General features: G+C 37.4%; 1 protein-coding gene across 4 annotated transcripts in view; it reads left to right on the forward strand.

Annotated features, from left to right (window-relative positions):
* The first annotated feature begins 10,308 nt into the window (after positions 1-10,308).
* GRXCR1 (glutaredoxin and cysteine rich domain containing 1) overlaps positions 10,309-26,408 on the forward strand; it is a 237,167-nt gene continuing 221,067 nt past the window's right edge. For all 4 annotated transcript variants that reach the window (XM_027836554.1, XM_027836555.1, XM_027836553.1 and 1 more), the window contains exon 1: positions 10,309-10,675. The gene's annotated coding sequence lies outside the window, so the exon portion shown is untranslated. The remainder of the gene's footprint in view (positions 10,676-26,408) is intronic.

Raw genomic sequence — 26,408 nt, forward strand, 5'->3', positions numbered from 1 at the left:
TCTAGCCACTGTGCCACCTAACTGCCCCCAAACCCAAAGTTCTTAAGAGAGACCTTGCTAGTGTCCTTGTATTGCTTTTTCTGACTACCATGCTTGTCTTGTGTGAGTCCATATGCATATACTTTAACAATACAAACAGTATTACTTTAATTGTATTTTTTTTGTAGACATATTAGTCTCTGGGAAACTTGAATAATGTAGTGTCACATAAATGTTAGATTTTAAATGGACCATTGAGAAGCACTTCATGTTTATGAAGGTCACTGTCCTTGCATTCAGCTCTCACTTAAGTTTCAAGATTTTCATTATTCTATTTTTAAAAACTTTTTAGTTAAAGTTTGAGTTTGTAACTTCTTTTTCTCTCCAGAGAGATGCTTTATGAAAAAAAAAGAATGAGATGGAAGGGGAAAGGTCTTGTTAGATATGTAGAAGTATAGCTAGGAAAGAATGGCAATAATGTTTCTCACCTCAGTACCGTTAAACTCACTCATCTATTTTCTTCTCTTCCATTCCCCTACAATGAAAATTCCTTTACTCTTTTGTCAAAGCTCCACCTCTCTACTCTTGCAAGAACAAGCAACAGCCTAATTTATGCACAGCAAAATATCATCTATTCATGACTTTCAGCAGTACTTTACAGGCTACATGGTATTTTCAAATGTTTCTGAAATGTAGATTTTTTTTCTGCCAACTTAGTCATATCCAACTTTCGGAAGGTCAAGGCTTTTATTTCAATATTTTATTTTATGTTGCCTGGGTGCAGTAACCAGGATGCGGCAGGATAAATGCAGGCAAGGATGTCTTTCAGCATTTCTGTATGTGTTTACACCAGAGATTTAGTCCCCTTTTCTCTTCCCATCCTCCTCTTTTTCCCCTCCAATACCTCAATCAACATATAAATTTTTAGGGACATCTACTATGTACGAAGCCTATTCCAGGTCCAGCAGAGGTTTTGAAGTCTGCTGTTTTCAAGGCTTTTTCAAACTATTTGGGTACTAAAATATATAGATAAAAAGATAGCTTGCAATGTAAAGTAATACATGAAAAGAAATTAGTTGGAATGGCTGGAGAGATGTTCTTTCAGGCAAGAAACCTTGGTTTCAAGTCCTTCTGATAACATGTACTGACTGGGTGACTCCAGGTTGTGACCTGTATGGTGAAGTGGAAAGAACACTGTATTTTGAGTCAGAGGACCTGGGTTCATAGCCTGCCTCCAAAGCTTATTTACTACATGCATGACTTTGGGGAAGTCTCTTAACATTCCTGGCTCTCAACTATGAAATGAGGAGGTTGGGCTAGCATAGACGTGCTGGTGCCAGCTCGTATTTGCTTGCAAGAACCTATTGTTAAATTCTTAGCGGCAGTTAGTCAATGAACATTTTTTAAGTACCTCCTATGTTCCAAGCACTGTTCTAAGCCTTGAAGTTGCAATGACAGTCCCTGTTCTTAAGGAACTTACAGTCAAATGTGAGAGACAGTATGCAAACAATGTGTACTAACTAAGTACAGGATAAATCAGAAATAAACAAGTGGAAGACAATAGAATGAACAGAAAGAGGGAAGGGCTTCCTGTAGAAGGTGAGAATTTACAGCTTGAAAATCAGGAAATGCTACAAATCAGGGTTTTATATATTATTTTGTTGATTGTCTAGACTTAAAGTGATGAAGAAAATGTTAATGATGCAGTTTAAACTTGAAAGGGTCTTATGTATACAATGCTTTGGGAGACAGTTTGTTGTTAAACATTTACCAGCACACCCCTTCTCTGACATCCCTTCCAGCTCCAGATATATGATCCTACACTGGAAAGCCCACCTGGGGTATTGTAGCAAGGAGATAGCACCATATGGTAACTTCTTAATTTAACTAATTACTCTTGCTAACTAGGTGCCAAAATCAGTTGTTTCTACCTACTGAATGAGTAAAGTTCTGTCAGTCTCCTCTAAATTTCAGTACCCTTGTGCTGAGCCCTTATCATTCCAACCTAGTTATAGCCCTGGCTGAATCATAGAGTGAGTGGAGAGAATAGTATATGATAAGACTGGAAAGGTAAGGTGATATGACAGATTACAAAGAATGTTGAATGTAATTCTACTATACTCTTTCTTCTGTAAATCATAAGGGAGATCCCCATGTACCAAAGAATAACATGGTACAATGAAAAGAGAACTGTTCTTGTAGTCAGAAGGATCAGGTTCAAATTTCTCTTCTATCATTTACCAGTTGTTTAATCATGGACCAGTCAAATAGCCTTTCTGAATCCATTTCCTCATCCAAGAAAATTGGATAATAGTATTTGTACTACTTACCTCACATGGTTGATATGAAGACAGTGCTATAGAAATGTAAGTTCTTGCTTTTCTGGTTGTACCTGAAATGAATCATAGAACACTGTGATCTCCAAAGACTCAAAATTTCAGGTGACTCAAAGAACAATGGCGATGCATAGTAGGTGTAAGCAAGCTGTGGCATATTACCAATAATGGCTCACATGCAAGATAGGAGGTGGCATTTGTAGCCACATGACCTATGCTCAAATACCAGCTCTGCCACTTACTACTTGTATGACCTCTCTGGACTGCAGTTTCCTCATTTGAAACATGAGGATGTTGGATTCATTGACCTTTAAGGTCCCTTCATGCTTTAAATCTGTAATCCTCTAAGTGAGGAAAAGGATATTTTTGAGGATATGTATGAATGGAAAAAGGGATGAGCAAGTCATGCAGTGAGACTGAGGAATCACACCTGAGTGTTGCTCCTGGTATCCAGAAATACTAGAAGACTCAGAGGAGGGCCATTAGGATGTGTATCGATCCTCTTCTGGTTATGGATGGACAGAGACATGAAGTACACATAGAAAGGTTAAATGGCTTACCCATTTTCCAGGGTCACAGAGTAAATGTCTGAGGTGGGATTTGAACCTAGGTCTTCCTGGATCAAGGTCCAGCTTTCTATCCACTAATCTCTGCCTGAGTCCAGATCTTCTTTTCATAGCATCAGACTATTTCCCCTATTTCAACTATTGAAGTAACTGAAATGCAAGATACAATTTCTTCTTTTGGAAGAAACTCAGGATTTGTTTGTGCCTCTTTGTCCTGACAATCTTAATAGTAAAATGAAGTCTTAAGTATACTTATGAATATTTGGTAAAAAGCTGAAATGGTCCTTCTAATTAATAACATGGACTGTATGAAGTCTATATCACCTGACTCAGCAATCTTCACTGAGAAACATGTATAATTCAATCATCATAGGGATCTTAAATCTTCCTCATTTCCTGTACCCCTCCAAAAATAACCCAACCTTGTGCTCTAATTCACTCTTTGCCTGAGTATTACATTGCTGGGAAGCATATTTAAGAGGGACATTGACAAATGGCAGTATACCCAGAGAAGACACTGGACATGGAGACATGCTAATTCTCTTTAAATATTTAAAAAGCTGTCATATAGAAGAGGGAACAGATCTGCTCTGTGTTATTTCAGAAGAGTTGAAAACTAGAACTAGGTGGAAGTCACAGGGAGGTTTATTTTAGTTCAGTGTAAGGAAGACATTTCTAACAATTGCTGCCATTCAGTAAAGGAACAATGAACAATGCTTAATCCAAGGCTAGATGATCTGGAGTGATATTGATATTGCTGCATTGGGTGGGAAGCTAAATTAGATGACATTTAAGGTCCATTCTAATTCAGTTGGGTATTCTGTGACAATGAAATGGCTCATGGGCATCCTTCAATCTTTGGGCTTGGCCTGAGTGGGAAATGGATTTTTAAAGTAGCTTGGGTCAGGGTTCCCTCAGATAGTGGCAATCCAGATGAATTTCTAAATACAAATACAAATAGCCTTGTGGTACCCCTTTTGATTTAGAGGTAGAAGGGATATTAGGGATCATCTAGTCCAGACCTTTCATTTTATAGAGGGATCGGGGGAGGGAAAGATAATGAAACAAACATTTATTAAACACCTACTATGTGCCAGATACTGTGCTAAGCAATTTACAAATATTTCATTTGATCCTCACAACAACCCTGGGAGCTAGATTCTATTATTATTTCCATTTATTGTTGAGGAAACTGAGGCAGAGGTTGTGACTGGCCCAGAGTCACACACCTAGTAAATGTCTGAAGGCTGGAATTGAATTCAAGTCTTTCTGACTCTAAGCCAGGCATACTCCCTGCCTGCCTATAATATAAGTATACTTAATCTTATGCCTGTCATGTTCTCTCCTTTTGAATTCCTACTAATTCTTTAAAGCCTAACTCAAAATCCATATCACCAAGTAAGCTTCCTTTGATCTTTCCATACAGTAACAACCTTTGCCCTCAGAATTCTCATGGCACTTTGTAGTGAAACTCACACATTCATCATATCATGTTGAGTATTAGGTTATCGGTTGATGTTTTAACAACTTCCAGCTCATCAAGGACTGCAGTCATGTCTTAACTGAACTTTCTATGTCCCCAAGTACCTGACTCTGCTCTGAATACAGTAAGAACTTAAAAAATGTTTGATGGTGAAACTCAGTGCTTAGTTAAAAGCCTTTGTTTGAGCTTGGTCTCAGATTATTGATTAGACATATATCTAAGGAACATACTTTGTTTTTCCTGGCTATGTATCCTCAACTTCTATCATCTGGCCCTCTTCTCTGACTCTCTATTTGGTAAACTGGTAACTATCATCTACCTAGATATCTGACCTACCTATCCCAATATCCTATCCTTTAGACTTATCACAATGCTGAGGACTACTTCTGCCTAGTCCCTAGCCCTAAGATTTTGCTGTTACTCATTCATTCAGTCATGTCCAACTCTTCATGACCCTGTGGACCATAGCATGCCAATGCTGTCCATGAGATTTTCTTGGCAAAGATACAGGGGTGGTATACCATTTTCTTCTCCAGCATATTTAGGCAAACAGACACAAAAGACTTGCCCAAAGTCACACAGCTAATAAATGTCTGAGGCTGGCTTTGAACTCAGATCTTCCTGACTCCAGGACCAGTTTTCTATCCAGTGAACCACTTAGCTGCCCCAAAGGGCCACTATGATACCAAGTCTTAATATACCTTAGCAGCTAATGTTTATCTGATATCCTGGAAAACTATTAACCACATCCTACTGATGGCTCCATGCCTATGAGACATGACGTAAGTCTAGTACTTTCAGATAATAGCATGAAATGCATTTGTTAGAGATGTTCGCAAATCTTGATGGGGGCTCCAATGCCAGAAGCACTGTACTAGGCTAGACACATAGTGGTCTCATTTCTTTGAAAGAATTGAAGATGAATAGTATATATTACATATTTGTATTCATAGGGCTCATATACATTTAAATGTATGTTACGAACATTTAATCAAATGTTTGTAATGTACATTTAAATAATGTTTTACCGTAAGTTGTCTGTTTCTTCTTTATGTAACTGTGCATCAGACAGCTTATTTGACACCTGAAGTATCTTACACTATAGCTAATGTTAATGAATCAGAACTTCGTGATAAAATTTAAATAATCAGATTTCAAGTACTAATCATCTCACTTTGTCAAAATATTGTAATTTCTCTTAGTTGGAAACATGTTTTTAAAAATCTGAGTTCTGTAGAAAGTGAGCAATGAATTTTAATATATTCTTTTCCAATCAACAAGGGTCGCACTTCTTTTCGTGTTGGATGTTTTTTAAGGGCATGCTCTTTCACATCCACAAAATGCTACTCGAAAGTTTTATCCTGGCATTGAGATGACCCAGATCTTCCCAGGGTATGCTAGTTAGAACAGGCTATGATGGGGTATACAATGCTGGAAATATTTCCAGTACAACCTGTTTTTTAAGGGCTAGCTCAGCTGAATACAGAGAGGTTAATCTGCATTAGTCTGGTTATGTGGTGATGAATTATTTAAGTCATGGCAACATGAAAAGAAGAAACCTACAAAATAGTGCTTAGTCCTGTCTCCCTCAGTAGAGGTGGCAGAGATATACAGAAGACAGAGAGTACTAAAAATCACAGTTTTTAGATCATCTAAGGCATTAATTGAATCATTACTTTAAATGTGAGATCTTGTCCAATAATCAATAGGTGTGTATATTCTTGGAGGAACCAAATCATATCAACCTTGATGTTCTTATACTGAATGAAACTAGAAGACAAAAGGAAGTTGTAACTAATTGCAAAGATTGTTCATAAGGTCTCTTTTGAGCCACAAATAAATGAATTGGCAGAGAATGTATTAAGGCAATATGAAACATAATCCAATGAGATAGTCATTTCATATTGCATCGCAGGCACTTGAAAATGACCACCATGAAGATAATTATAGCTTATTTATCAAATTTTCTTGCAGATGATGGAGGTAGAGAAATTTTGCAAAGAAGTTGATATAGCTTTCCAAATTAAATCAATATGTATTTTATTATTTGGCACCTTCAATGAGTCACTAAACCCCAATTGCCTCACCAGAAAAAAAAATTACTCCCAAAATAGAAAAAAGCAGAAAAATGAGGTGATACCATATGCAATTGAGGCAACTTCAACCTGATCTATTCAAACAAAGCAAAATTGAAAAACAAAAATGAACAGATATCATCAATGCCCATAATAATTTTGTAAATTGGTTTAGAAAGCTCTGTGATATTTTTTGGGAGTAGAAATTCCACTTACTTGTAGACTTAGTTGATGTGTCTTAGTTACCAGAGGCACAGAGAGATTATATAACTTACCTAGGGTCTTAAACATACAGTTAATAAATGTCAGTTGCAGAATTTGAACTCAGATCTTCCTAACTCTAGTGTTCTATTCACTATGCCAAGCTACATCAAAACAATCCTGTGACATATAAATGAAGTTTAATTGAAGTGTCAATTGGTACACCAAAAAGTCTAAAAGAACCTAGAAACTACCTTAACTGGTATATTTTGACCTCTATCAAGTACAGTGATGTAACTGCCACGGCAACCCTGTCTTTCCCAGTCTCTTCCCCACTCCCAGTTCTACCCCTTGCTTGTTCCTTCTCTCTGAGATTACTTTCAATTCTCTCTCTCTCTCTCTCTCTCTCTCTCTCTCTCTCTCTCTCTCTCTCTCTCTCCATTTATATGCAATGTATATATGTGTATGTATATGTAGTGTGTGCATGTGTGAATAGAGTTGTTTGCTTATTATCTCTTCCATTAGAATGTGAGTTCCTTGAGGGCAGTATTTTGCCATGTATTTTGCCTTTCTTAGTACCACCATTCATGGTACATAGCAAAAGTTAATAATGCTTGTTGACTGATTGACTGGTTTGGTAAAATCTTAAGGAAGAGGTTGGTGGAGAATTAAAAGCATCATCTTATGAAACAGCAATGAGCAAAGAAGGGGGAAAAAGACAAAGACAACTTGGCAAAGGATCATTCCAAGAGGATTTAAGGCTGGAAATGGAATGACAACAAATCGATGAAAAACAAAAAAAAAAGATCTGTTAAGGTTTCTATAACTTCTTTTAATCCATTATTTATAGAAGACAGAAAATGGGATTTTAAAATCAGCTCCTAGTGTGCTAAGGAAGACATTTGTATAGGAAAAAGGACAGAGGAGGGAAAATGGCTGGCTTGAGCTAAATAAGAAAAGAAAGGAATTCTGTGGGTGATTTGGCTTTGTAGAGAAGATCAGAGATTGAATTTGAGAAAATTTGAGGAGAAACTGAAGTAGAAGGTCTTAATCTGGAAGGGGATTCAATCTGATGGACGAGCAGAAGGAAGGTGAAGGTGAAGGACCTGAGAAGGAGGAGGATGAGAAAGAATTCAAGGAGGGAGTTGGTAAGTCTTTGTAAGACAGAAAGAGAAAACCGTATTGGTAAGACAAAATAAGAGGTTAGTGAAGGAAGGGAAAGAACCAGCAAGACAAAGTGATAAGGGTTGTCAGGGCCTTTTGATAGGGCTCTAAAGAGTTGAGGAGAATGTTAGCTCTCAAGTTGTAATCATAGAAAGCAGGTTGCCACAACAGTTCTGCAGGGGAGCTACTATCAAGAGACACAAGGGCTAAGGATCTCATTTCCACTAAGTAGGGAGAATGGGGACAATTTTACTGTCACCTGCATTCATTGTGCAATTTTTGTGTTTCTTCTATAGCCAAGTAACTGCAAATGATGCTCTAAGTACAGTCTGATTTTTCTCCTAGAAAAGAAAATGAAAGATGTCAAGGAATTCTCTCTATTCTTTAGGTAAGGATTTTAGTATGAAAATAAAGAAACATTTGAAAAGGCAGAGGTGTATCTCTCCCTGGGATGGGAGACCACAGGGTGAAAAAACATTGCAGGAAGGAGGAAGATAGGAAAACTCCCAAACACTTGGAGCTAAGAAATAAATCTGAAGTTCTTCCAAAGAGGAGGGAGCTAGAGCTCTGGAGGAAGCAGCTTCTCATATTGCAATGAATGATAAAGTACATCTGTAGCTTTCTGTATCCCCAGTGCTTAGCATGGTGCTTGGCACTTACTTTTCCATACATTAACCATGCTGTCAGGTGAAAGTGCTTGGCACTTACCTTTTCATACATTAACCGTGCTGTCAGGTGAAAGGTCGTGCGATAAGGCTCAGAGGAAGAAGAAAAGAGTAGTAGGAGATGGTCACTTCTTGCAGAGAGGTACAGAGGCAGGTACTTATTAACTCGAGAATAGTAGCAATACCTGCTCTTTTCCTAAGGCATGTGTTGTGGTCCAGGATGCTGGTGGAACTAGTGAGGTCTGAGTTAGCTCCCCTTCCCCAACACCAGCTGAGGCTATTGCAAGCAAATAAATTGTGGTGCAAACATGGAGGCAATTGGGTTTAGCTCTGCCCCATGGTGAATTAATTTGGAACCAGGCTTTGGAGCCTTCAGGCAAGATTACTACAAAGGTACTTTTTGAGACTTAGGCAGAGAGTTCCTAAGATCCCAGGGAACTTTCTGGATGATGGCTTTTTAACCTTGCCTAACGTGTATTTGTTTTTATTCTTTGTACTGCTTTAAAACCAACTGAAGAATTGCTTCTATCTAAAGAGTATTGGAATCCGATTTTAATAAAGAATTTATTTACATCTTCTGGCTCTGAATGATCCATTGTACTAGAGGCAGAATAGCCACTCTGTCAACATATATTTAAGATATGACAGAGACTTTTCTAAGATTAAAAAAAATATGACTACTACCCACTTCTGGTGATTCATGTGGTTACAAAAGACGTTGCTAGAAAGAATACTGAAAAATACCGCCGATGACTATGAGAATGTCACAATGCAAGATGAAGAGGTTTGCAGCACTTAGGAATTGAAAGATACTGTTAGAACCCATGACCTTAAGTGTACAAAATCAAGGCAGTGAGCAAGATGAAACAAATGCCTTAACACAATGAGATAAATTTGAGTTAATAGTTATCACTGAGTTTGGTGTTGTAAGATCTATGACTAAAAATACCTCTGTAAATATATCCCTTATTCAAAGCAAACAGGAAAGGAACAGATAGGGAAGGGATAGCATCACAGGTTAATGAGATATATTAATATGAAGAAATCTAGGAACAGATTCCCCAAGAGAGGGGAAGCAAAATGGAGGTCATTTGGGCGAAGATCAACAGCGGCAGAAGTGCTATTATCATTTCTACAGAATATCTGAACAGAAAGAGAAGATTGTTGGAGAAACAGATGATAAGACTGATACAGAGGCCGGATGGGAGAAATTCAATTTCTGGAGAGAGATCTTGTATGCACATTGCCTCTGCCAGACAGAGCAGCTTATCATTTCTGACCTTGATTATGATTTCTTCCTTCAAAAGACAGAGAAATCAAAATTCCATTCTGAATCTGATTCTCACCAAGATGAAGGAACTGGTTGCTCAGATAGAAATGATAGGACCTTAGACGGAAGAAACCACTCATCTTGGAGTTAGTTATAGGGGGAGAGAATGAAGCCTGTCAACCACCTTTGATTTTGAAAGAATAGATTTTAAATGCTTCAGAAGAATAGATAAGAAACCTTGACTAAAATTCTGTAGGGGAATTCAGTCCTTGAAAAATGGGGAAATCAGAAATAAAGTGACGATAACACAAAGAGAAAAATTAATCATAAAAGGATGCTATGAAAATTCAATTCAATAGAAAAATTCAATTCGACAACACTGAGTGACTACTATGTGCCATGTACTATGCTAGCTTCTGGGAATACAAAGACAAACTTGAAACAGTCCTAGCCTTCACAGAACTTACATCCTGGGAAGAAACAACAAATAAGCATATGTAAATATATACAGAACAAATAAAAATTAGTTTTGGGGTGTGGGGAGAGGTTAGTAGGGAGGTAGAGAAGGGATCCTGCAAAAGGTGGCATCTGAGGTATGATGTGAAGGAAGGTAAGGATTCTTTGAGAAGGTGAGGGAGGACCGATAAGAAAGAAGACAGAGCTACTTAGGTCTTATTTACTAGTTTTCTCTGCTAAGGAGAAAAATTTGTGGACTATAATAGATGAAATTAACATATGTAATAGGGAGTTGATACCCAAATAAGGAGATAGTAAGAGAACGTCTAGCTGCCATCAATTAATTCAAGTCTCCTCGTCCATTCTCCGGTGCTGGAAGATGTAATGAGTGAGTCACTCTCAGTGGTCTTTGAAATATCATGCAGAATGGGTGAGGTAACACAGAATTAAAGAAGGACAAAGTTTTCAGTTTCAAGAAAGGTAAGAGACATTATGATCGTGAGTTTGATTTTGATTCCTGGAAAACATCCTAGAATGTATTATGAAAGAGGTGGTTAGTGAATATCTTGAAAAGGAAGCAATGATAACAAAGATCTAACATGACTTCAGCAACAACAGATCATACCATCCATATCCGGAGAAAAGATCTATGGAGTTTGAATGCAGATCAAAGCATACTATTCTCTGTCTTTTTCCCTTTGGTACTGGTTCTTTCACAACATGACTAATGTAGAAATATGTTTAACATGATTGTACATGTATAGCTTATATCAGATTGTATGTCATCTTGTGGAGTGGGAAGGGGAGGAAGGGGGAAAATTTGGAACTCAAAATCTTATAAAAGTGAATGTTGAAAACTAAAAAATAAGAAAAAAGAACAGATCATACCTGATGAAAACCTATCTTCCTTTAGTGACAAGGTTATTCAACTGATAGATTAAAGGAATGGTGTAGTTTACATAGATATTAGTCAGGATATTCTATGAGTATGCTATTTTTTGTGTGGGGGGTGATGGAGAGATTTGGTTTAGGTGATAGTATAATTAAATAGACTCAAATCTGGTTTAATGTCAGGACCCAAAGAGTAGTCATTAATAAGTCAATGTTTATTTGGAATGAGGTCCCTCATGGAGTGCCCCAGAGATCTGTGCTGAACCTTGTGCTATTTAATATCTTTATCATTGGCTTGGATACAGGTATAGTTGACATGTTTTCTTTTTTTTTTTAAATTTGGTATTTTATTTTTTCTCGTTACATGTAAAAAACAATTTTTAACATTTGTTTTTAAAATTTTAAGTTCCAAATTCTCTTCCTTCCTCCCTTCCTCCCCACCCCCATTGAGAAGGCAAGCAATTCAATATAGGTTGTACATTTGTTGTCATGTAAAACACTTCCATAATAGTCATGTTGTGAAAGACTAACTATATTTTCCTCCATCCTATCCTGTCCCCACCCCCCCGCCCCGGTTATTCTATTCTTTCCTTTTACTCAGTCCCTCCTCAAAAGTGTTTGCTTCTGATTGTCCCCTCCCCAATCTCTCCTCCCTTCTATCACTCTCTCTTCTCTTATTCCCTTCCCCCCTACTTTCATACAGGGTGAGATAGATTTCTATACCCAATTGAGTGTGTATGTTATTCCCTTGTTAAGCCAATTCTGATGAGAGTAAGGTTCACTCATTCCCTCTTACCTCTCCCTCCTTCCCCTGCACTGCAAAAGCTTTTTCTTGCCACTTTTATGGGATATAATTTTCCCAATTCCACTTCTCCCTTTCTCTTTCTCCTAGTACATTCCTTTCTCACCCCTTAATTTTATTTTTTAGATATCATTCCTTCATATTCAACTGTGCCCTCTGCCTATTTGTACTCCTTCTAGCTACGCTAATAATGAGAAAGATCTTATGAGTTACAAATATCATCTTTTCATGTCGGAATGTAAACAGTTTACCTTTAATAAGTCCCTTAGGATTTCTCTTTCCTGTTTACCTTTTCATGTTTCTCTTGAGTCTTGTATTTGAAAGTCAATTTCTATTTAGCTCTGGTCTTTTCTCAAGAATGCATTAAATTCCTCTACCTCATTGAATATCAGTTTTTTCCCTTCATGGATTAAATTCAGTTTTTCTGGGTAGGTGATTCTTGGTTTTACTCCTATCTCCCTTGACATCCAGAATATCATATTCCAAGACCTCCAGTCCCTTAATGTAGAAGCTGCTACATCTTGTGCTATCCTGATTGTGGTTCCATAATACTTGAATTGTTTCTTTCTGGCTGCTTGCAGTATTTTCTCTTTGACCTGGGAACTCTGGAATTTGGCTATAATATTCCTGGGAGTTTTCCTTTTTGGATCTCTTTCAGGAGGTGATTGATGGATTCTTTTAATTTCCATTTTACCCTCTGGTTCTAGAATATCAGGGTAGTTTTCCTTGATAATTTTTTGAAAAATGATGTCTAGGCTCTTTTTTTGATTGTAGCTTTTAGGTAGTCTAATAATTTTTAAATGATCTCTCCTGGATCTATTTTCCAGGTCAATTATTTTTCCAATGATATATTTCACATTGTTTTCAATTGTTTCATTCTTTTGGTTTTATTTTGTAATTTCATGGTTTCTCATAGAGTCATTAGCTTCTTTTTGCTCCATTCTAATTTTTTAGGAATTATTTTCTTCAGTGAGCTTTTGGACCTCCTTTTCCATTTGGCTGATTCTGCTTTTTAAGACATTCCTCTCTTCATTGGCTTTTTGGACCTCTTTTGCCATTTGGTCTAGTCTATTTCTTAAGGTGTTATTTTCTTTGGGTCTCCTTTAGCAAGCTGTTGACTCATTTTTCATGATTTTCTTGCATCACTCTCATTTCTCTTCCCAATTTTTCCTTTACTTCTCTTACTTGATTTTCAAAATCTTTTTTGAGCTCTTCCATGGCCTGAGACCAATTCATATTTTTCTTGGAGGCTTTGGATGTAGGAGCTTTGACTTTGTTGACTTCTTCTGATTGCATGTTTTGTTCTTCCTCATCCTCAAAGTAAGATTCTATAGTCTGAATTTTTTTCTGCTGTTTGCTCATTTCCCCAGCCAATTACTTGACTTTTTAACTCTTTTTTTTAAGGTAGGGCTCTACTTCCAGTGTTGGGGGCGAACTGTCCCAAGTTTGAGGGATTTTGTGCAGCTGTTTTCAGAGATACTTGAAGGGACCTATAAATTTTCAGTTCTTCCAAGGTAATCTAAGGGGAGATGCTTACTCCTCTCCTGACCTATGTTCCGGTCAGTGAGTGACCACAAGCACTCTTTTCTGCCCTTGAACTGTGAGGAGGGTTCCCTCTCTACTACTGCCACAAGTTCTGCTATGCCAGTGCTTCTTCTCACTCCAAGACTGCCACCCAGGACTGTGTCCCAGATCCAAGTATGGGCAAAGCAACAGAATCCTGCCTCAGTGCCAGCAAAGAGATCTCTATTATCTCCTTCTGATCAGTTGTTCAATTCCCTTACCATCTATTGGCTGAGAACTCTGAAAGCAGCCATTGCTGGCCACCACTGCTGCCACTGCCCCAGGGCTGTGCTGGAGGCCAGGGTTAGACTTTGTTCCTCTCTCACCCAGGTCTGACAGACTTTTCCCACGGACCTTCTAAGTTGTCTTCAGTGATTGTGGGTTGAGAAGTCTGGAAACCACCACAGCTGCCCATGATTCAGTCCCCTTAGGCCTGCTCTGGGTTTGCTGGGGCTTAGTCTGTGCTGGTGTGGACTGCACTCCTCTTGCAGCCCGGTGCAACAGACCTTTCCTCTTGACCTTCAGGTTGTCTTGGGCTAGGAATTTGTTTTACTCTTTTTGTGTGTTCTGGTGCTCTAGAATTTGTTTGGAGTCATTTTTTAAAAGATATTTGGAGGGGTTTGGGGGAGAGCTCATGTGAGTTCTTGCCCTTACTCCAAAGGTATATTTTCAAACCTAAATATAAACCAGAGTTGGGATGGATGCTTAAATCACTAGCTTAAAGCATCAAGATCCAAAAAACTTTTCACAGGCTAAAACATTGGGCCAAATTAAAAATTAATAAAAACATGAACTAATAAGGGTAAATGTAATGTGATACTGAGGGTCAAAAAATCAACTTCCCAGGTAGGAGATGGAGGAAGAAAGGGCAAGATAGCAGTTTGCCTGAAGAAGTAATGTGGTTTTCAGAAGACTGTAAGGCCAATATAAGCTAAAATTATGATATAGTAGCCAAGAAAATTATAATGTGACTTTGGACTGCATTAAGAAAGACATAACATCCAAGGATAAGGAAGTGATATTGCCAATGTACCATTTCTTGGTCAGGTGCCATTAATCCCTAGTGACGGTGTACAGAGACTACTGGTTTAATCTTTTTAATGTGGTACATATAGCCCCTTTAAAGTTGAATCTGTAAACCTCTAATTATGATGTGAAAGACCACAGTCTTATATTCTTCCATTTCAAATATCTATCTTACTAACGAAAGAAAAATCTATAATTCCTGTAGTTAGAGACACTTACATTGTGCCTCATGCCCCATGCAAAGGTAGGTGATGGAGTGGACAGAGCATTGGATTTATATTCTGGATAATCATTTTGAATTCTGCTTAGACACTGTGACCCTGGGCTCGGCCTCAGTTTCCTCTTCTGTATAAAGTAGGTAATGACACCTATCTCTCATGGATCAGATGAGATAATATACGTAAAGGGCTTTATAAACCTTAGAGTACTACATATATATTAGATATTATTTTGATGATGTTGATGATGATGAAAAAATGAGTTCTTGGGTAGAAGAATAATTCTTCACTTTCTTGGTCATTGTTTAAGAAGAACGTAGGATTTGTAGCTTACATTTCTTCACCAAAGACAGCTTAATTAAATATTCACCATTGATCTAGCCCATAGGGCTATTAGGCAGAAGAACCTTCTGAGTCTAAACCTGGAGGTGAGGAAAGGAAAAAGCACTTGGGGAGGCCAGATTCTGTTTGCATGACAGTCTTGGGAAAAAAGAGTGTAGAGCTGGAAGAGATCATGGAGTTCAATCCTTTCACTTTACAATGACAGACCCAGAAAAGTGATTTGTCCAAAGTCACATGGGTAATAATAGCTAGCATTTATATAACATTTTAAAGTGGATTAGAAACCAAATCTTCCAAATTCAATGTCCTTTCTAATTACTGTAGGCTGCTTCTTGTGAGAAAATTGAAAGTTGATACCAAATCTGGGGCTGATATCAGAGATGTAGGATGTACATGGGTGACTGATTTTGGAGCACCTGGCTGTCAAGGGGAAGGAAGCTGTATCATGGAAGAGCCCTCACCTCCTCGGGTGAAAGGGAAGACATATTGGGATCTTGAGAAAGGCCTTGATTGCTCAGAGGAAAGGGAGTGTATTATCTAGAAAGCATAATATATTCTTTTTTTTGGACTGTTTTTAGGGCTAATTCTGGCTAAGTTTTGTTCTCTTGGTTTAAATAAAATCACACAAAGGAAATATTTCTTGATGACTTGGAAATACATGTGATGATCAACTAAACTTATCTTGCTCTTTGTTTAGCTGAGTAGAAGAAGCTCCACAAAGCTCCACCTATATCCTAAATGCCCCATCCTACTACTCCCCTTGGGGTACAACACCAGTGAACTTAGTCATCCTCTCATCCAATTACTTCTGGATTTAGGCAAGCTAAATCTTCTCCAATGGAGGAAAATTAGGTTTACTGGGAATTTATTAATTGGACAGCAAATGAATTATAAGTGCTTAAGGTTTCAGAAAAATATATTGGGGCAGGGATGAAGGAATCATACTTCACATAAAAGTCTAATCAATGAATGTGTTTTTGAAATCCTTTATATGTGTCTATCTATGTGTCCATATATTGATGTAAAATAAATTTAAGTAAACAATTCCATAGTTTTGAACTTGTGGTCAAGGGCACAGCCATTATTCTTTTTTGAATTTTTATCAGTATAATCTTGTCAGTTCCTCTAGGGGGCAGGGGGGAAAAATTTATTACCTGTATAACTTTCTTTGATAGTAGGAATTATCTTACTCTTTATATGTTTTCTCTTTCCACTCTTAGAAATCAAACAGAGGTCATATATGTGAAAAATGGACATAGGGCTCAAAAGAAAATAACTAATCTTCTGGTAATGGAGCTCAAATGTTTAAGAAAAAGCTAGTGGAAAAAGTCAGCATGAGTAGAAAGATGAGATAAATATCTCTAAACACTGTAAAATGGAGAAGATCTAGCACTTTACAGAGAGCCAAATTCAGGCTTTTTTAATAAGAGAGTAAGTCATCTGGAAAATAGCATTTCTCACACATGTTCTAAAGCAATCTTTTAGGGAAAGCTATCAAGTTTAACCACTGTTTCTGGTTTTTCATTTCTATGAATAAAAAGAAAGATTCCAGCTGCAGAATTATCTCTTTTAAATGGTTTCCCTTACTTTCTGTTCACATATTGGTGAAGTACTGCTCTCCCAAGCAGCTTACCACCTTGCTCACCCCTAAGTCCATAGACATTTTCATTACAGAAAGGGAGGGACAGAATGATAGATAGTGTCAAATGAGTACCAATATGATGAGGTGGCTCTGTGATCATTGGAGAAGATGGTCAGTGACCAGTAGGCGACATAAATTGAAGTAATACAAAGGACCAAAGAGCTCCAAAGCATTCTGTGGGGAAAATGAAGAAATGTTCTTGAAGTTGAGAGGGAGCTCAGCATAGTAGATAGAAAGCTGGTCCTAGAGTCAAGACAACATGAGTGCAAGTCTACTTTTCAGTGTCAGTCATTAATAAGGATTTATTAAGTGCCCACTATGTACCAGGCACTCTGTTAAGTGATGGGAATACAGAGAAAGGCAACAGACAAACAAATAAACCAGTCCCTGTTCTCAAGTAGCTCACAATATAATGGGAGAGACAATATACAAACAACTATGTATAGTCAAGTTATACGCAGGATAAATAGAGCATAATCATCAGAAGGAAGGATGAGAATTGGGAGGGATTGAGAAAGGCTTCTTATAGAAAGTTGGATTTTAGCTGGACCTTTAAGAAACCCAGGTAAGCCAGGAGGGAGAGATGAGAAGGGAGAGCGTTCCAGGCATGAGGGACAATCAGTAAAAATACCTGAAACGGAGAGATGGAATGTCTTGTTCTGGGGAACAGCAGGAAGGCCAGTGTAACTCTATTGAAGAGTACATGGAGGCATAAAAAGATGGCAAAGGGGAATTGGTTATGAAGGTCTTTGAACATCAAACAGAGGATTTTGTATTTGATCTTGGAAGTGATAGCCCTATTTAGTAGGAGGTTGACATGCTCAGATCTGCACTTTAGGAAAATCACTTCGGTTGTGGAATGCAGGCTGGACCAGATTGGAGAGAGATTGGAGTTGGTCTGTTTGACCAACTGGAGTTAGTCAGATCAGCAGGCTATTGTAATTGTTTAGGCATGAGGAGGAGAGGAGGACCTGCACCAGGGTAGTGGCAGAATTAGAGGAAAGAAGGGGGCATATTTGAGAGATATTACAAAAGTGAAACTGATAGACCTTGTCAACAGATTGAACATGGAGAGGGAAAGATAGTGAAGAGCTGAGGGTGACATCCAGGTTGTGAGCCCAGGTAACTGGGAAGATGGTGGTACCCTTGACAATCATAGTGACATTTGGAAGGAGAAAGGATTTGAGGGAAAGATAATGAGTTTGGATTTTCACATGGTGAGTTTAAGGTGTATACTGGACCTCTAATTCAAGATGGCTCAAAGGCAGATGGAGATGAGAGTCTAGGGGTCACCAGTGAACTTAGGGCTGGATAGAGAATCATCAGCATAGAGATACTAATTAAATCTATGGGAGTTGATGAGATCACCAAGTGAGATAGTGTAGAGGGAGAAGAGAAGAGGGTCCAAGACAGAGCCGTGTGAGACATCCATGGTTAGTGAGTGACCCTGAGTAAGTCAATTAACCTCTCAGTAAGCCAGGTACCTCTCTAAGACTGTAAATTTTAGAACAGCTGGTCATATGCACTAGGAGAGAGAATCTCTTCATTGGTAATTCTCTATATCAATGCAATCAAAGACTTGGATTAAAAATAACTCCCGAAGCCAAGGAACTAAACTAGAGGATTGCTTGAAGTCTCTTCCAAATTTATAATATATGATATTTACATAGCATTTGCATAGCATGTGATGCTTACTAAATCCTTTATGTATGTCATATGATATTAGCCTTATGGCCAATCCATGAGATATTATCTCCACATTTAAATATGAAAAACTGCGACTCAGATAGGTTAAGTGACTTGTCTAGGGCAAGTGTAAGTGTCACAGGTAGGATTTCAACTCATATCTTCCTGAGTTCAAGTCCAGTGCTCTATCTAGTTGGAAAAACTATCACTTTATGATTCCCAGTATGAAGAAATCCTTAACCATTAGAGCTTTGACTGAGTGTTAACACTGAAGTGTTTAAAAAGAGAAAGGAATACATTCTTTTTTCTTAATCTTTTGCAAAGACTTATTGAACATCCATAGATTGTGAGCTTCTTCTGCCTCGTTTTGTATCCACAGTACCTGACACATATTGTTGTTATTGTTGTTGTTAATTCATTCAGTTGTGTCTAACTCTTAATGATCCCAAAGAGTATTTTTTTCCACGGAGTTTTCTTGGCAAATCCATTTCCTTCTTCAGTGGATCACCTTTTTTGGGGGGGGGTCAGGCACATAGTAGGTGCTTAATACATGTTTTTTGATTGATAATACACTCAGGCACATAGTTACAAATAACCCAAGGAACATTGTTGTGAAATAATCATATTGATTTTCTGATCTCCAAGTGGAGCATAGACAAAAATCTAGAAAAGCCTATCTTATTTTCTTTTGTTTTCTGAGTGTGGTCAACTGATGTGGAACCTAGGTAGAACAGAATGACTTCAGGGCTTAGTAATAGTAATGGGACTTCTAACCCATTGAGTGGATCTGTATAGTAGCTAGCTTTAGAACTAATCATCAGTTATTTGTCTTAATGCTTTCTGGGGCTAGATTATTTTCTAATTCTGAATCCATTGCCCTTTTGTACTATGGACTGCCTAGTTTTATCTCAATGCTAGCTGATTAATTTATATGTTGGCTTTGAATGGCTTATGACTTTCTCTCATTGTCCTCTTCACCAAATACTGGCATTCTGATGAAAAGCCTTATGGAGGCTGTACCAATCTGATTAAAGGGTATTTGTCTTGTTTAGTGCCATGGTATTGAAGTATATAGACTATTTCTCATTGTCACTTCATATAGCACCAGGATTTCTTTGCTATTGTCATATTCAGGTTTTCCTTAATTTTCTGCACTTCATGACCTATCAGCCTTAATAGACAGGCAAAATTGTGTAGTGATCTTGACATTAGAAGCTATAGATTATAGGAACATTGATTTTTAACTGGAAGGGACCCTAGATGTCTTCTACTAGAATACTCTCATAAATTGTACAGATGATGAAAAATTGAGGCCCAGAGATAACATGCCTAAGGTCTTACAGAAAATTTATCAAAGTAAAGATTTGAATTCAAATCCTCTGGTTCCAAATGCAGGGTTCTTTCCATTATACTAAAAGGGTTCAGGCCCTGGCTAAAATTTCATTTTCTACAGGAATTCTTTCCCCAATCCTTAATTCTAGTGCCTTCCTTCTGTTAATTATTTCCAATTCATTGTGTAACATATCTTATCTGTATATAGCCATTTGCATATTGTCTCCCATATTAGACTGTGAGCTCCTGGAGAGCCTGGCAAATAGTAGGCACTTAATAAATGTTTATTGACTGAATAATTGACTCTGGTACTCACTCTATGACTTTGGGTAGATTTGGTCCTTTTTAACCTCAGTTCCTTCATTTCCAAACTGGATATAACAATAATTACATTATCTACCTCATAGGGTTATGGTGAGAAAAATACTTTTAAACCTTAAATGAACCCTAAAGAAATAGAGATGAGCCATATAGTGATGCACTTTGGGCTAAAGGGAGAAATTTAGGTATAGTGGAAAGAGCTCTGTATTTGAATTCAATGGACCTGATATCTAATTCTTGTTCTGATCCAAACTAGTCTTAGGATTTTTCTATTCCATTAAATTAATCAATTATTCATTTAACTTCTGTTATATGAAAATCACTGTGTTAGTTGATGATTATGGTGGTTTGTCCTTTGTTCTTGAAGAGAACCATGACATTAGGGAGATGATGACATGACTTTAATTTGAGTGAGGAAGGGCTGTGCAAAGTCACCAGCCTCACTTTCTCCTCCAGAGCCATCTGGGTCCAGTGGCCAGATACTGATCAGGATGACTGGAGATAAGAATACAGAAACAAAAACAAAATACTCCCTGCCCTTAAGGAATTTACATTCTTTTGGGGAATCCAGAAGTGTGCCAGATTTGATTCTTGGAACTAGTTGTTAAAATTTTCAGTATGATCATTTATACCTTTGAAATTAGCAAATACTACAAACCAGGGCTTGATTTATTGTTTTGTTGAGCGCCTATCCTATTGGCAATATCTCGTATTTCCCCTGGACTTGCTATACAGTTTAAGTTTTTATGTTTTAGTAATTTAAAATTGTACTAAGACTTTTGGGACACCCTATATTTCAACGAATTCTAGTCATATGCTCATGTTGATGTTGGTGCAGCAGAATTGTTTCCCATAGGAACACACAGAGAACACCCTTAACTATGTGAAATGCTTTACACTTGACATAAAAACAATAAAAATTACTTTTCTTAGTCCCAAGCAGGTCCCAAGATATAATTTATTCTCAACTCAGACGTTGTAGTGAAGGGACAGTTTGTTCTATTTAATTCTCTACAACTACTCCTCTTGTGTATGTGTAAAGGAGGGCTGGAAACACAGTGCCTCCCTCTCTCAAACTTGGAGCCCTGAAATTCCCACTTTTAGTAGCTGGCAATATATTACTTACCCCCTGTCCCTCTAGGTCCAGTGAACTTATCCATGCCATCTCTCCAATGCTGCTACTTCTCTTCTGTTTCCATTTCCATTCTTCTTTTGATCCTGACACATCAGCGTCTAGATGCCACATACATCAAGACAAGAAGAGACCAAGGGAAAGAGGTAAAGAGGCATCACTTACAATGAAGCAAATAAAAAGCAGTTGCAAAGCAATTGCAAATACAAAGTAATTTTGGAGTAGAGGGGGAGAATGCTAACAATCAGGAAATGTCTCAAATAAAGGGAGCACCAAAGTTAAGTCTTGAAGGTAACTAGGAATATCAAGAGGTATACAGAAATGAATAAGAGGAACCTTCTGGTCATGGTGGACAGTCTGTGTAAAGTATGGAGATTGGAGATGAAGTATTGCTTGCAGACACCGCAAGTAGGGCAGTTTGACTGGAGTGGAAAGTGTGTGAGGGGAAATAATGCAAAACTGACTTGGAAAGATAGGCTGGAGCTGGATTTGAAAGGGCTTTAAATATGAAATAAGTGAGTTTTTTATTTTATCCTAAAGGTAATTGGGAGCCACTGAAGTTTTTTGAGCAGGGAAATGATACGGTCAGTTGTGTGCTTTAATTAGGGAAAGGACCAATAAGGACTCTATTGCAATATTACAAGTGAGAGATGATGAAGACTTGAAGTAAGGTGATGGCTTTGAGTGAGCAGAAGGAAATAGGTGAGAAAGATATTGTGCAGGTGAAAATTGACAAGACTTGGCAACTTATTGGATATATAGGGGGTAAAGGAAGCAAAGAGTCCAAGGATACTTTCAAAGTTGTGGGTTTGGGGGACTGGGATAGCAGTTTTGTCATTGACAGAAATAGGGAAATTAGGAGAAAGAGTGAGTTTAGTGTCCAGTCCAGTCATTTAATCCTTTTGGGTCCCACATTTCTTATCTGTAAAAATAAAATGGATTAGGTCCAAAATAAATAATTTTAGGATGTGACTGTAGTTAGGGAAGGAGCTGTCAGGAGATAAATTCTCTGATCATTGATAAAAAGAAGTAAACCTGACTGTATTCATGGTACCTGATAGTTCAACTGAATTAAGACTTAGCATATCACCATAGCTCAGACTCTTCACTCAATATTATTTTATAACGAGAGGTGGCATAACCTAGTGGATAGAAAGCCTGCTTTGGGGTCAGGAAGACCTACTTCATCTCATTCTTTTACACTCATACTGGCTACTTTCTAAGACTATGAGCTATTGATCTGCACAAGTGGAGAATCTCCATGCTGAGAGTTTCTCATATAGGTGAAATCTCAGCTCTGGACAAACAGCAATCCCTCCCCCCCCACACACTTAGTGCTCCCCTTCCCCAAAATATAATGTACTATAATTTCGACCTGGTATTTTTCTTGATTTATTTTAGTGGAGGGTCGGGGGGTGGGCAAGGTATGAATAGAAAATTAATAGAACTGGATTCAGAAGATCTGAGTTTCAATCCTGGCTTTGCCACTTTATTACTCATGTGACTTTGAGCAAGTTATTTAATGTCTCTGAGGCTCATTTTCCTCATCTGTAAAATAAGAGGATTGAGTCAAATGACATCTAAGGTCCATTCCAGGCCTATACATACATACATACATATGTACACACATACATACATATATGTATTTATGTATATATACACACAAAACACATATACATATATACACACATAATATACACACACATATATAAGTACACACGTATACCTATACACACATATATATGTTTCTTTGACTCCAATAACTCCAAAAATTATCCTACAACCATGGAGGTTTGCAGTTAATAATTTCAACTAAAAGTTTTTATGCTCAAGTATTAGTTTTTTGACCTTATGTATAGAAACAGCCTCAATAATAAATAAGTTTAGAAGTTTCAAAATAGGTGTTAGGTACCATAACCTTATATTCAGAAGAATATAAACTACTTGAAGTCATCACAGTTTCAATTTTGCTTTTCTATTCCTAGTGCTGAGCAGGGAATAGGCACTTACTAAATGCATGTTGATTTGCTGGAAAGAGAGCTGGACTTACGACCCGGGAGATGTGGGCTGTAATTACACGTCTGCCTCTAACTACGTGTATTACCTTGAACAAAACACTTAACCTATCTAGGACTTAGTTGTTGTTGTTTTCTATGTAGAAAGGGAAATGATGACACCTGCCCTGAATTCTTCATAAGAACAAATTGGAAAGTGTAAAAGTAATTTTAAGAATAGTATAAATTATACAAATGTAATAAATTAAATTAGGATGACATTACTAACTCAGTTCATGTAGAAACAATCCAAATGAGCCTAAGAAATCTTCTATATACCTTTCACTTATACATGAGGGAAATATATTTTAAATGTCAGATCATTTATTATTGTGATTCAAAGAACACAACTTGTTTTTGATGCAGCAGTATACTTTAGCAAAGAATGGTCAAATGTCCATCTTTTAAAAAATGTTTAAAAGATAAAGGTAATGGAATACAGATTTAAAATTCAGTGATTAACACATTGTAGCTCCCCTTAAGGGATTTTTTTAAAAAATTGATTTTTTTATATAACTCTCATTTCTGAATATATCTTTTCCTTCTTTTCTCCCTAGAGAGTCATTCCTTTTAGCAAAGTAGACAAAAAGAAATGAGGGGGAAAAGGAGTTCAGTAAAATTACAAACACATTGAACAATTCTGGCAGCATATATAATGTTTCCCACCCATTAGTACCCACTGTTGCAAAGAAGAAGGGAAGTGTTTGGGGCAGCTAGGTGCACAGTGGATAGAGTACCGGCCCTAGAGTCATGACCCGAGTTCAAATTGAGCCTCAGACATATACCACTTACTAGCTCTGTGACCCTGGGCAAATCACCTAACTCCATTGCCTAACAAAAACTACAAAAAAAAAAAAAAAAAAAAGAGAGAGAGACAGAGAGAGATAAGAAGAAGGGAAGTGTGTTTTTCATTTCTTCTCTGGTGTCATTAAAATTCACAGAATTATTTTTCATTGTTTCCATTTACATTTCTGAAATAATTATATATATTTTTGTCCTGGTTCTTCTTATTTCATTCTTCATCAGCTCATGGGAGTTTTAAGAAGTATTTTTTCATTAAAATCATCTTTCAAATGATAAACCCCTAGAGTTCAATTCATCTAAGTTATCACTGAAAAGATTGTTGGGCTTTGTTCTGTGGCCATTGGCAAAACCACACCATTGATTACTTAAGTGTTTTTTGTTTCTTCAAGAGGAAGTACTTCAGAATCTCTTCCAAAATTTCAATATAATTAGAACAGAAGTAAGAAAAGGCATGAGATTAAGGAAATAAGAGTTCAGTCTTGATTAAGCCTTGGCATTCACCAGGAGCTTTGGTAGTGAATTGCAAGAGAACTTAGAATGATTATATATTTCAGAGAGGTTTGGTGAGTTTGAGATCAGTTGCCCACAGAAGCAGTTAGTAACTTAGTGACATCATTACTTAAATTTGGATGATTTGAAATGACTTATAAAAGGTGTCAGATGTTATATGGTTTTGCTATATAAAAAATAAAATTATTCTCAACCAACAGATCTGAATATAATATAATGGAAAACTAAGTTCTAGTTTTCACTTAGTAACTGTATGACCCCAGACAATTCAAACTTTCTGGGCTCTTTTCCCATTTATAAAATGGGATTGGGGGTAGGGAAGAGTGATACTTGCCTTACCTTCTATAAAGAATCCAGCTCTCATCCTGTATCTATGTCAAGTGAGGATTGGAATTGGGGATGTCTAACCTGGAAAAGAGAAGTACTGGGGGGGGGCATATTCTAGATATCTTCTAGTTTTTACCCCTAAACCAACCTATCTTCTTAATGTCCCAATTTCTGTCCAGAGCATCCCTTTCCTTCTATTTATTCAGGTGGTGCTTTTGCTCATATCTCAGGAGACGAGTTATATATTTTGAGGTTGTCTAAGGAAATTCTGGGCAAGAGTAGAATGAGTCACAGCATAAGAGATTTAGAGTAGGAAGGCAATGAAGTGTGATTGGGGCAGAATGGGGACTAGTGGGGGTCTGCCACCAAGACTGAACCTGTTCCATTTAAACCCAGCACTAAACTGCAGGATTATGGACATTTGAAAAAAGTGAATCTTACAGTGGTGAAAGGACTTCCTTAAGTGTTACACAATTGCTAGGAGTAAGACTCAGGTCTTCTGATTTCAAGACCTTTGACTGCTTTGTGCACTCTATCATACTTACCTCTTATTCTAAGAAGGAGAAAAACAAAGGATAGAGGTGTATGCTGCTGTTTGGGTGAAACATTTTGTCTCCCACCTCAAATTCAGGAATTAACACTACTCCGATTGATCTCAGCAACTGGAATTAAGTAAATAGCACAAAGATTCAGGGTAGAAGGACAAGGAAAGAGGATGAGAGAGAAGAGCCCAAGCTCTAAACAAAAGTAAAAATTTGGAGGCTATAGATAAAATGGGGTCTTAAGCTGAAGTATACATTTGGGGAGATATATCTAGAAAGTTTCATATGAAAAAACATAGAGGTGTTAGCTGAGGGCAAGTTCAACAAGTCAACAATGTAATTTGGCTGGCAAAAATGGCAACTGTGATCTTAATATAGCATCCAATAGTCCTGTTAGACTGCTTTGACTAGACTACTGCTGAGATAGTGTTTAGTTCTAGGGGCTTTATTTTAAGAGACATATTGATAAACTGGCATGAATTTGGAAGAAGATTACTAGGAGAGTGTGAAGGCATGACATATGAAGGTCAAGCAAAGGAAATGAAGATTTTTAGCAGGACCAGAAGGAGAATTAAAGGGGTCATGATAGCAGTTTTCAAATATTTGAAGGGTTTTTATGTGAAAGAGGAATAAATTTTATTATGCTTATTATTATCAAAGGGAGAACTAGAGAAAATACTTAAAAGCTTGGGGAGGCTGATTTTGGCTCCTCAATTAGAATGGTTTGAATCAGCTCCCTCTTAAGTAGTATCTGGAGGTATACAAAGAGAATGTGGAATAAAAATTCCAATTCCATCCATTTCAGTGAATTATTAGACTGTGGTGGGTATGCAAAGATGGAAAATGACAGGCTCCCCACCCTTGAAGAACTTATAATTTAGTGGGTCTTTGTGTTGACATTTAAATATAATTCAATATTTTTAGAAAAGTTTATAGGAAAGTTGAAGGAAGGGCAAGATTTCAAGAGAAGATGTAGTAGGAGTTTACTTTAGAAGCTCAGGCTCATGTCTATAAATACAGA

Source organism: Vombatus ursinus, unplaced genomic scaffold, assembly GCF_900497805.2.
Source record: "Vombatus ursinus unplaced genomic scaffold, bare-nosed wombat genome assembly UNPS02014818.1, whole genome shotgun sequence".
In the NCBI taxonomy this organism is placed as follows: domain Eukaryota; kingdom Metazoa; phylum Chordata; class Mammalia; order Diprotodontia; family Vombatidae; genus Vombatus; species Vombatus ursinus.